The sequence below is a fragment of the Podarcis tiliguerta genome (genome assembly GCF_965153285.1).
Source record: "Podarcis tiliguerta genome assembly, chromosome: 7".
Lineage (NCBI taxonomy): Eukaryota > Metazoa > Chordata > Lepidosauria > Squamata > Lacertidae > Podarcis > Podarcis tiliguerta.
This window is the reverse complement of record NC_139540.1, coordinates 78,306,735-78,318,332: the sequence shown is the minus strand read 5'-3', so window position 1 is coordinate 78,318,332 and position 11,598 is coordinate 78,306,735.

The window sequence follows — 11,598 nt, the reverse complement described above, 5'->3', positions numbered from 1 at the left end:
GCTGCCTTCCGATGTTTTCTAATGGTTGTTGTTGTTAGAATTTAAATACCACCCTATACCCGCAGGACTCAGGGCAGTGCACAGGTTGAATAGTTAATTACCTCTTTGTCTTTGAGGTCACATAACTAAACTCCATATCCTCCAACATTTCTCCCATGAAAATAGGGACGTCCTAAGGAAACATGGGACATTATTGGATCCACTCAGAAAGTGGGAAGGGTTCTGTAAATCTGGGACTGTCCCTGGAAAATAGGAACACTTGGAGGGTCTTTATAAGGTTGTTAGAGGGAGAAAGCAAAGACTCAGAGCTGTTTCTATTTGTTTAGCTCTGGTTGCCCACAGCCGCTTCAAAAAGCAGAGAAGAGTTAGTGAGCCCCAGACATATACTGAAGACACTACCTCATTAGATGTGGTGCCTTCCAACTATGCTCCTTGGTTAGTATTCTCTGCTGCTTTGAAAGAATGTGTATGCCATTATTGCATTTTATTTCTCCAGCCAGTAGCGCTGCAATTACAAGGCACCTTCATTACCAAAGTTGTATCAAGCACAAAGACTTCAAAGAAGCTGCAAGAGAAGCTCTCACAGAGCGGTGAGTTCACAGGACGATGCTTTGAACTTCCTTTATGTCTTGAACAGGAAAAAAGTGTCAGTTGAACAGAAGAAGTCATACGCAGGAGCTGTAGAGGAAAATATAACAAAAACTGTACTCTGTGATATCAACCATTGTTTGGTGTGAGTCACATGACCTTGTGCTTCATTGACGCCACAGGTAAAATGATAGACCTCCTACAGTTTCATGTTGAAGCAGGGAATGAAATATCGGGGCACACAATGCAAAGTAATACCTCTTCAAGAATGCAGAACAAGTGGATAATGTTGTGTGGCCAAATTTTGAGGGAAGATAATGTTGAAAGCTGATGCCTCCATGAGATTCTCAGATTTCGCAGATGAAACAGCAGGTATTTCTGGCATAGAAAAACTGCTTCTAGGTGTAAGATTTGTGGAAGAAGCTGACGGGTATATGAGGAATTCCTTGGGTTCATTTCAATCTCAGACTAAACTGCCAACACAATTTCATCTGCTTGTTCTGATTTTGGAGTAGATTTCAATAAATCAGTTGGATGAAGATACAATGGTTGTTCAGCTATGGCCAGAAAACAAGGTGGGGTTCAAGCACAAATGAGGGCATTCTATCCTCAGGCAACCTTTGTCTGCGGCTCATCCTATAGACTTAATCTCACTGTAAATGATCTGAACAGTGTAGATGATGTGTGGTGTACAGTTGGCACAATTAAAACCATCATCCTTTTTTCTATGAGACTGTCCAAACACAACATCTAATATCCAACACGTCAATGCTATGTGGAACATGGTGGACTCAAAAATACAAGAGCATCCATGTGTTTGCAAAAAAAAAAGTACAGATGTATCATCTCACAACTGATGCAATTAGCTGGATCAAGGGAAATGATGGCAAAGACAGCTTTTGGACCACTTGTGTGCGTTGCAGATATCAGCTTTTACTGTTTCTCTTGGAATCAGAAGGAAATATTATTTGATGCTGGAGTCTGCAAACTATGATGTGAGATGTAATGGAAATGAAAGCACATATATGAGAGTTGCTGAGAATGCTGGAACAACATAGGGAACTTAGTGAGGAGACCTTTAGCACAATAATAGAAACTTGCAAGAAGCTGGCAGATGAAGCTGGCAGATGAACGATCTAGACACACTATGCACAACAGAAAATGTGCAAATCATCCCTACCAATCCACAGAAGAGTTATACTGTTGGTCCAGCTATGTTCCCTACCTGGATTCACTTATAACCTCACTGAGGATTCATTTCTGTTCTGTTTCCAGTTTGTTGAAACTACGTCCATGTCAGATGTGCCGCAGTGGAGAAGAAGACTTTCAAGCCCACATCAATTCCATCAAGAAATGTTACTAGCTTCAAAACTTGGGGAATGAATCTGAGCTGTGGAGGAAAAGACCTGCCAAAAAAATACACACATTATTGTTGCTCGTAAGGCAACACAGGCCTTAATGAACTATTGGACCACACCAAACTGTTCCCTGCAATTAAAATGGCTATCCAATTTCCATCCCAGTTACAATTAGCATTTTGCACAGGGTGAAGACATGATTGTCTGAAGATCGTGTATGTTGAGCGTTCATAGTGAAAAATGGAAGACCTATCCCAAGGAGAAACTTCTAAAAGAAGTTATCAACCGTTTTGGCCAAGATCCCCCATGAGCCCCATTTTTCGTTTAAAGAATGACCCACTTTGCACTGTATTTTCATAAGAACATACAATGAGCCTGCTGTATTAGCTTTAGGTGAAGTTTAAAGTAGTTCTTGTACAGAACCCTTGAAATCTCAGGGTCAATGGATAGGGGACCCTATTAAGGCATTAGTCTTAAGATATGAGGAGGAGGAATAGGGATGAGTGTGCTTGCTCTGTCTCCCTGTCACTGCTCAGAAACTCAGTGGTGAACTTCTGGAGCAAGGAGCCTCCTAAACTCATGTAAGTTCCTCATCCAATGCAGAACCTGGATTCTACGTTGTGAGCTACTCCTATATAGGTGAGTATGAGAGCTGCTCCCAAGGCATTTTTCCCCCAGCTGGAGCTCACAGGAGCTCAGCTCTGGTACCTCTCTGATGGGTATAGAATCATAGAATCATAGAATCATAGAGTTGGAAGAGACCAAAGGGGCTATCGAGTCCAACCCCCTGCCAAGCAGGAAACACCATCAGACCACTCCTGACATATGGTTGTCAAGCCTCTGCTTAAAGACCTCCAAAGAAGGAGACTCCACCACACTCCTTGGCAGCAAATTCCACTGTCGAACAGCTCTTACTGTCAGGAAGTTCTTCCTAATGTTTAGGTGGAATCTTCTTTCTTGTAGTTTGGGTACCGTTGCCATTCTAAGAGAATGAGGGAGAAATTCATGGTGAGCTCCAGAACCTCATTTTCTTAAAAAAAAAAAAAAAAAAAAGCACTGGTTACTTCTATATACATGAGTATTTAAGGTTACAACCTTATTTGCAAGTAGGCTCCTTAGACATCAGCGCAACTTACTGTTGAGCAAGCGTACTGCAAGTTTCCAATCCTGAACACATTTGCCAAGAAGTTAAGTCCTATTTGCTGAGGGGAGTTTCCTTCTTCAGCGTATATGTTCATTCAGCTGCAGGCAGTGAGGAGTGCCGGTGTTGACATTCTCTTAAAATGCTGTTTGTCAGACCCATGAAATGAATCTACGCCACGGAGCTATCATGGGAACGTTTTCAACATTTTTCTATATTCCACCGGGCACATCATTCTCCTTCTAAGACACAATCTAGCAGGAAGTCCTCCAGCCCAAGCACCGTTCCAATGAATGGCTGCCACAACAGAGCATTCATGTTCTTGCACTTCTCCCATTGATTGTAAAGGGGCTTGCAGTGGGATCGACTGCTGATGCGTGCCCAAAGCAGGCTGTATTTTTGTGAAGGCTTTCCAACAGAGCTGTGCTCTCTCTTTCCGCTCCACAGTATGTGCTCTACTCAGTCCGTCCTTTGCATTGGTTCCACCAGAACGTGCATTACAATCAATTCTCAAAGCAACAGCTCCACCCTTTGTTTGTGAAGAACAATGCAGAATTTACAGTGCATCAAACCACAGAAGAAGAAAGAGCACACTTCAGAATGACATTTGCTGTTATTTCTATTGATATTCTGCTACTTGCCATGGGCTAAGATAGTATTATATGCTTCTCTGCTTCCCTAGGTAGTGAGAAATTCAAGGGATAGGGCTATTGCATTGGGTGCTGAAAGTGTCTTTGCAATGTTTACTGCTTTTACAGAAGTACAAAAAGGTAAATGGAATGGTGATGTAATTTGATTGTTGGTCGCAATTCAGATACGATCCAATAATCTTTATTGTCATTGTCCCATACAGAACAACGGAATTGAAAAAATCTACATAAGACATTCAAAAACCAAGAAGCCTGCTAACCCAACCTGGTTAGCCCCCTAAAAACTCTGATACCCCATTTTTAAATACAATATACTCCCACAGAGACTCCTTACACTGCGTTTAAAATCAAAATCGCATTTGGATAGAAACTGTTTCTCAGGCGGCTAGTCCTAGTCTTAATAACCCTGTACCTTCTTCCAGAAGGCAGAAGCTTGAAAGAGATCATTTCTGGGGTGTGTACTATCCTGCGCTATCTCTGCAGCTTTCTTATGGCACCTGGAAGCATAGATTTGATCCAAGGTGGGAAGAGGGCACCCAATTATTCTCTCTGCAGTCTTTACAACCCTGGACAGAATTGTTTTTCCCCTGACCGTGCAGCTCCCAAACCACACATAGAGACCATAAGTTAATATATTCTCAACAGTACAATGGTGAAATGCCATCATTATGATTCAAGGGATTGATCACTATTTTTAACTCTTTCTGATCTGGTGGTCCTTTAGCTTTTCAAAAATCACAGAAGACCTTTCTGGTGGTAAGAGCTGTTTGACAGTGGAACCGACTCCCAAGGTGGTGGGCTCTCCATCTTTGGAGGTTTTTAAGCAGAGCTTGGATGGCTATCTGTCATGGGTGCTTTAGTTAAGATTCCTGCATTGCAAGGGGTTGGACTAGATGACTCTCAGTGTCCCTTCCAACCCAACAATTCTATGATTCTATGAACGTTATTAGAGATGCGGGTGGTGCTGTGGTTAAACCACAGAGCCTAGGACTTGCCGATCAGAAGGTTGGCGGTTCGAATCCCCACGACGGGTTGAGCTCCCGTTGCTCGGTCCCTGCTCCTGCCAACCTAGCAGTTCGAAAGCACATCAAAGTGAAAGTAGATAAATAGGTACCGCTCCAGCGGGAAGGTAAACGGCATTTCCGTGCACTGCTCTTGTTCGTCAGAAGCGGCTTAATCACGCTGGCCACATGACCCGGAAGCTGTACGCCAGCTCCCTTGGCCAGTAAAGCAAGATGAGCGCCACAACCCCAGAGTCGGCCACGACTGGACCTAATGGTCAGGAGTCCCTTTACCTTTATGAACATTATTGTTTACTTTTTGATGATGATTTCGGAACTGGCTGAAAACTCAAGGAGCCGGAAATTGTCAAATGAAATATGCATCTTGCCTTAGGGTTACTATCTGTTCAAGTGAGGGTGAGGACCCCATCACCACCCTTGGAGCTGCTGCTGTTTGTAATTAGCAGTCAAGAAAATGAGTGACCCACCACACACCCACACAAAACCCCCCGAGTTCATATGGGATTCAAGGCATGTGCTTATGATTCCGCCCCACCCCTTTCCCAAACACTTTCCCAAACAGTGTTCCCAAACACTTTCTCCAGAAAAAAGGGGGGGAATGTGTTTTTGCATGGATCAATCAAGAAAAGTAATAAATATGAACAGGGTGATAGGGAAACGAACTGTTTACTATAATGCAATAAATAGTGTCATAGTGTTATTACAAAAATATATGCATCAGCTGCACATTTTAGCACTCAAACAGTCCATTTTTGGGTTACATTAATAAATATAATAGGTTCACATTAAGTCCCCATGGCTGCACTCTGTGTGTTTGGCTAAATCACAGGCAGCAAAAAAGAGAAGATAAAGAGGTCAACAATAAAACAACAATTAAACAATGGGTGTTAATGGTGGTTAATGGCTAATAATCACCTTAACAGCAAATCAATGAGACCAAAGCTAACACCACATTTCAGCAGTACTTAGTTAGCAAACAGTTAAGATGAAACATCGATGATGATAGCAACTGACTAAACTTTATCATAACAAATATGTTTTAAAAAATAAAAAGACACTCTCAGGGAATTCTGCAGAAAGTCACTGCAAACAAGACCTTTTTGCAAAGAGGGTGAACAAATACACTACAGATCAACTCAAAGCTCAGTCCACTTGTGGAGATTTCTGCCACCATCCTTAAAATGGAAGAAGAAGAAGAGTTTGGATTTGATATCCCGCCTTTCACTCCCTTTACGGAGTCTCAAAGCGGCTAACATTCTCCTTTCCCTTCCTCTCCCACAACAAACACTCTGTGAGGTGAGTGGGGCTGAGATACTTCAGAGAAGTGTGACTGGCCCAAGGCCACCCAGCAGCTGCATGTGGAGGAGCAAAGACACAAACCCAGTTCTCCAGATTACAAGACTACAGCTCTTAACCACTACACCACACTGGCTCTCGAGGCAAAATGGAGGCAAACAGACACTTCTATAAGTAGCGCAGCTGCTTATCCTGTACTAGATCATCAAAGACAGCAACTGCATCTCAAGAATCCTTCAGCTTCAGGATCACAGCAGGGGTAGAGGAGGGAATTTAATCTCCTCCCTGCCGAAGGCCCTGGGGAAAAATCCACCTATGAAAGTTGTTTGTATCAGAAAGAAGCATCCCGCTTGTGCATGGGGCAATGCTGATAATCTGCTCACCCTACTCCCAAGCTGATGCTATTTTCATTTTCTTTAAAACCTGAAGGTTAAACACAAAGATGCATTTAACACCATGTCTTGCTTGGCCCTCAGACTCTAGTTCTACAGGCAAATAACCCATTCATTTTGGCCCAGTTCTCCAATCCGTTATGGTCGTTTTGAACCCAAATTCTGCCTTCTGCGGCATTAGCTACACCTCCCAGTTTGGCATCATCTGCAAATTTGATGAACTTCCATTCAATTCCTTCATCCAAGTCATTTATAAAGATGTCGAACAACAACAGGCCCAGGACAGAACCATGGTCCATGCTTACTCCTGACAGGTCTCTCCAGCACTCTCCTCCTCTTCACTCAGGAGCAGAAAGAGCTGCTTTGGCCGTTGCCCCTGCAATTCAATCCATGCTCTTTTCTGGAGACCAAGCTGAACTCTGACTGAAAGAATTATTTCATGGCGTCTGCCCAAGGCGTTTGGCTTTTCCCTTCACAGACCAGGCCTTAGCTGTGCCCAAGCACAGCTGTGCCCAAGTAGTGTTGCGAAATGCAGTGGGCTGCACACACACACACACCCCCGTACACTGTGTGTGTGGGGACAATCTGCTGCTGTCGCACCGCACCCACCCACCCACCCACCCACTCACTCACTTTGAGGGGATCAGGGAAGACTGCGTGGGCAGGAGGAGCGACGCTATTACTGCCCAGCTCAGCTTCCCGACCACCCCCCTCTTCTCCGTTGGTGGGTTAAATGCCCTCTCCTTCCTGCTTTCCTCTTTCCCACTTTCTCGCTCTCTTTTTATCCAGTAAAGGAAGGGGTAGGTTCCCCCACCCCCAGCTCTTGTCTCTCCTTCCCTGTAGTGAAATCTTGTTGAATTCCCAAGTTCAGGAGGTCAACAACTCTGGGGGACCTTAAAAAAGGTCAACAACTTTGGGGTTCCCCCCTTTAAAAGGTCGACAGCTCTGGGAAACTGGGGGGGGGGGGACGCCGCCGGAGGGATCTCTGCACCACGGCGCCGGATATACTTAAGACGGCCCTGGATGTCAAGCCGACCGGTTGCTAGTTAACTGGGTATTATTATATTTTTTAAAAATATATATTTATTGGATTTTTTACACAAAAAGTAAAACAAGTAAAAAAAAAGTAAAACAGAACTAAAGAAGAAAAAAGCAAAAAATACACAATACAAAAACACAAAAACAACAACATAATATAAAAAACATCAAAGGAAAAGAAAAAACATTAATAAAAACAATTTCATCCTTATGGTATTTCTTTCATTTACTTGTTTCCCGACTTCCCCAAACCTCCCTCCACTGTATTCCAGATCGTATATTCATTCCGCAAAACCCTGCCCTCTATCTTAACTGGGTATTATTTTTTCCTCTTTTTGATGATGGGAACATTTTCCCATTTCCATTCTGCAGGGACCTCACCTGTTCTCCACGAATTCTCAAATATTATAGACAGAAGGTCTTATATTACATGTGCAAGCTCCTTTGGTACCCTTGGGTCCAGCTCATCAGGCCCTGGAGATTTGAATTCATTTAAGGCAGCTAAGTGTTCCCTTACCACATCCCCTATCTTAGGCTGTGGCTCCTTCCTTGCATCATTTTTTCTGTTATCACCAGGTTGGACAATGCTAACCGTAACCCTAACTCTAACTCTAACCTCCCTATGTCACTTGTTTTGGGTTTAGTTTGTTGTATCTGAAGTTCATAAGCATAGCCTATTCCTGAACTCAGCCATAAGATTGCTCAGGCATTTCGAAAGAACTCCCCCTTTTCTCACCTACTGACAAATGTTATCAAACTCCATTTTTCAGACACCCCAGACTTTTAAAACTTATGCTAAGCTGATTGACCAAGTATTTCCAAGCAAATACTATGGATTTGGGTAGGCATATCTGAAATTCCTGCAGCATTAAGTCTGTTAATGTCTGTGGGTTAATGCTGACTAAAACTAAGTTGCCCACAACCCTGGCTTTCTATTTACAAAATGTTATGTACTGAAGTTCTCACCCTGGGCCAGCAGGGGGATACTGTAGATAGTTATGCAAATGAAGGATCGAAAAGTGACGTTCAGTGATTGGATAGTTTTAGAACGTTGCAACAGTTACAATTGTTCTGTAGCTCTATATAAGCAGGCTGACTGAGCTCCTCAGCTTAGTTCTGTTCCAGCTTACAAAATAAAGAGCTGCTTTGGAGAAATCGCTGTGTTGTCTACTATGTCAACCCACAACTTAACACAAAACACACAATAGCTACCTAGGCCTTCTGCAAGGTCAGGTTATTTGTCCAGTTAGGCCAGCATTGTCTAGCCTAGATGATTCTCTAGGGTCTCAGGCAAAGAAAGGCATTTCCCAGCATCTGTAAGCTGATGCTTTTAATTGGTTGCATGTGCCAATTTACTTAGCCCCTGGGCTATGGTTCCTCCACACACACTGTCTCTATGTCTTAAATAAGGTACCTACGTTTTCTTGCTTTTGTAGCAGATATTATAACTTTGCTGGCATAGGCAGAGTTTGAAATTTCCGAGGGAGTAATCCTATACACAAGATGCCATCAAAAAGCAAGCAGGTGTTAAGTTAAAGTTACACCAGATCCAAACTCTGTTCACAGCAGGGCTACCGCTGGCGAAACCAGCCAAAGAGGAAGAATGCCTTTATCTGGTCCTAAACATTTCAGACATTTTAAGTGTGTCGTTATGGGACATATAGGGAGCAGTCCTGTGCTCAGAAAGCTGGTGTAAGTTACACCATCATTTTTGCCAGCTAAATTTACAGCAAGTTGCCAGGTCAGGTGACTGAGCTGGGTGGGATGGTTTTAACGGGGATGAGGTTTTAACCTGGGTGGGTGCTGTTTCGTTTAGAGGGTGGGGTTGTTTTAAATTCTTGTTGAATGTTTTATGTTCATTTGGATTAATACCATGTTGGCAAATGCTAATGTTGTAGATGTGGGGGCTGAAGTGCCAGTTTCTGCATGAAGCTAAAACCATGGATTACCTTTTAAACTGGTCCATACCGTATTTTTCACTTTATAGGACGCAGTTTTCCCCCTCCAAAAATTAAGGGGAAATGTGTGTGCGCCCTATGGAGCGAATGCAGGCTCCTTGGCTTCAGCGATAGCAACGCGAAGCCTCCGAAGCGCAGAGGGAAGCGCTCCCTCCGCACTCCGGAGGCTTGGTGTTGCTTTCGCTGAAGCCTGGAGAGCGAGAGAGGTCAGTGCGCACTGACCCCTCTCGCTCTCCAGGCTTCAGGGATAGCCACCTGAAGCCTTCAGAGCGCAGCGTGAGTTCCCGCTGCGTTTTGGAAGCTTCGGGTTCCTTTCGCTGAAGCCGGGAGAGTCTTGCTCTCCCAGCTTCAGCAAAAGGAAGCGCAGCGGGAACTCGCACTGCGCTCTGAAGGCTTCAGGGATAGCCACACGCAGCCCCTCTGGCAGGGAGAGGCTGCACGCAGCTATGGCTTCTTTAGCCGCACGCAGCCTCTCCCGGCTGGAAAGGTTGCGCACAGCTAAAGAGGAAGCCAAGACAGCGAGTGGCATGGATCCCGCTCGCTGTCTTGGCTTCTTGGCTTTTGGGGGCTGGGGGGGGGATCCCGGGCTTGCCCCGGCAGCCCCAGCAGCTCTGGGAGAAGCAGACAGGCTGCGCGCAAGATTTTTTTTCTTGATTTCCCCCTCTAAAAACTAGGTGCGCCTTATGGTCCGGTGCGCCTTATGGAGCGAAAAATACAGTAATTGGTCCATAACCCTGTTCTCCGTTTACCTGAGAATAAGCCCCATTGAACTCAGTGGGACCTAATTCTGAGTAGACAGGTGCAGGATTGTGCTGTTAGTCATTTACAACCACATGTGGTCAGCTGTAGGCACTCAGGAAACTTTTGTGTTCTCCATTGTTTTCTACATCAAAAGGTCTGTTATTCTGCAATCTCATTTCCCAGTCCAGGCCCTTAGTGTTAGCATATCCACACCTGTGTAGTCTGTGTTCATTTTAGTAGTTATAAGGGAGCTACTGTCTTAACAGCTAAGAGGCATACCAGGAATTAACATGACTGTCTCAATGTAGAGTTGTTAATTGGTTATCTAGCCGATCATCTCCCTCATAACTGATTGATCCACTTATTTTTAAGTAAATTCACACATCAATGAAAGTTCAATTTAGACATTTCTGAGGCCACTGGAGAGAGTGTGAGATCCTGCAAATTTAATACACAAAAGCTAGCATTCATTGCAACAATTTAGGAAATGTCACCTCTAATATTATTCTTTTGTGGTTGCAAAGGCTTCAGATCAAAAGATAAAAGCCACAATCCAGCATAGAAATGGGCATGCTAAAAGCCTGTGAAATAAATTAACTTACAGCCCATGCTTGCCTACTCAAAAGCCCCACTGATTTCAAGAGGGCTTACTCCAAGGTAAATGGATATTAGGATGTGGCATTAAGCAAGACAGGCTCTGTGTTGCTTTGTGTCTTGTTGTTGTTTAGTCGTTTAGTCATGTCCGACTCTTCGTGACCCCATGGACCAGAGCACGCCAGGCACTCCTGTCTTCTACTGCCTCCCGCAGTTTGGTCAAACTCATGCTGGTAGCTTCGAGAACACTATCCAACCATCTCATCCTCTGTCATCCCCTTCTCCTTGTGCCCTCCATCTTTCCCAACAATAGGGTCTTTTCCAGGGAGTCTTCTCTTCTCATGAGGTGGCCAAAGTATTGGAGCCTCAGCTTCAGGATCTGTCCTTCCAGTGAGCATTCAGTGCTGATTTCCTTAAGAATGGATAGGTTTGATCTTCTTGCAGTCCATGGGACTCTCAAGAGTCTCCTCCAGCACTATAATTCAAAAGCATCAATTCTTCAGCAATCAGCCTTCTTTAGGGTCCAGCTTTCACTTCCATACATCACTACTGGGAAAACCATAGCTTTTACTATACAGACCTTTGTTGGCAAGGTGATGTCTCTACTTTTTAAGATGCTGTATAGGTTTGTCATTGCTTTTCTCCCAAGAAGCAGGCGTCTTTTAATTGTGTCTTACAATCTCACTAAATCTACACTCCTAAACTCACTCACTAGTGAGTAGCACCCATTGAGCATAGTGGGTGGGACTTATTTCTGAGCAAAGATGCACAGGACTGCACTGCGAAGCTATCAGTTCGGCTAATATAACCTTGCACCCCA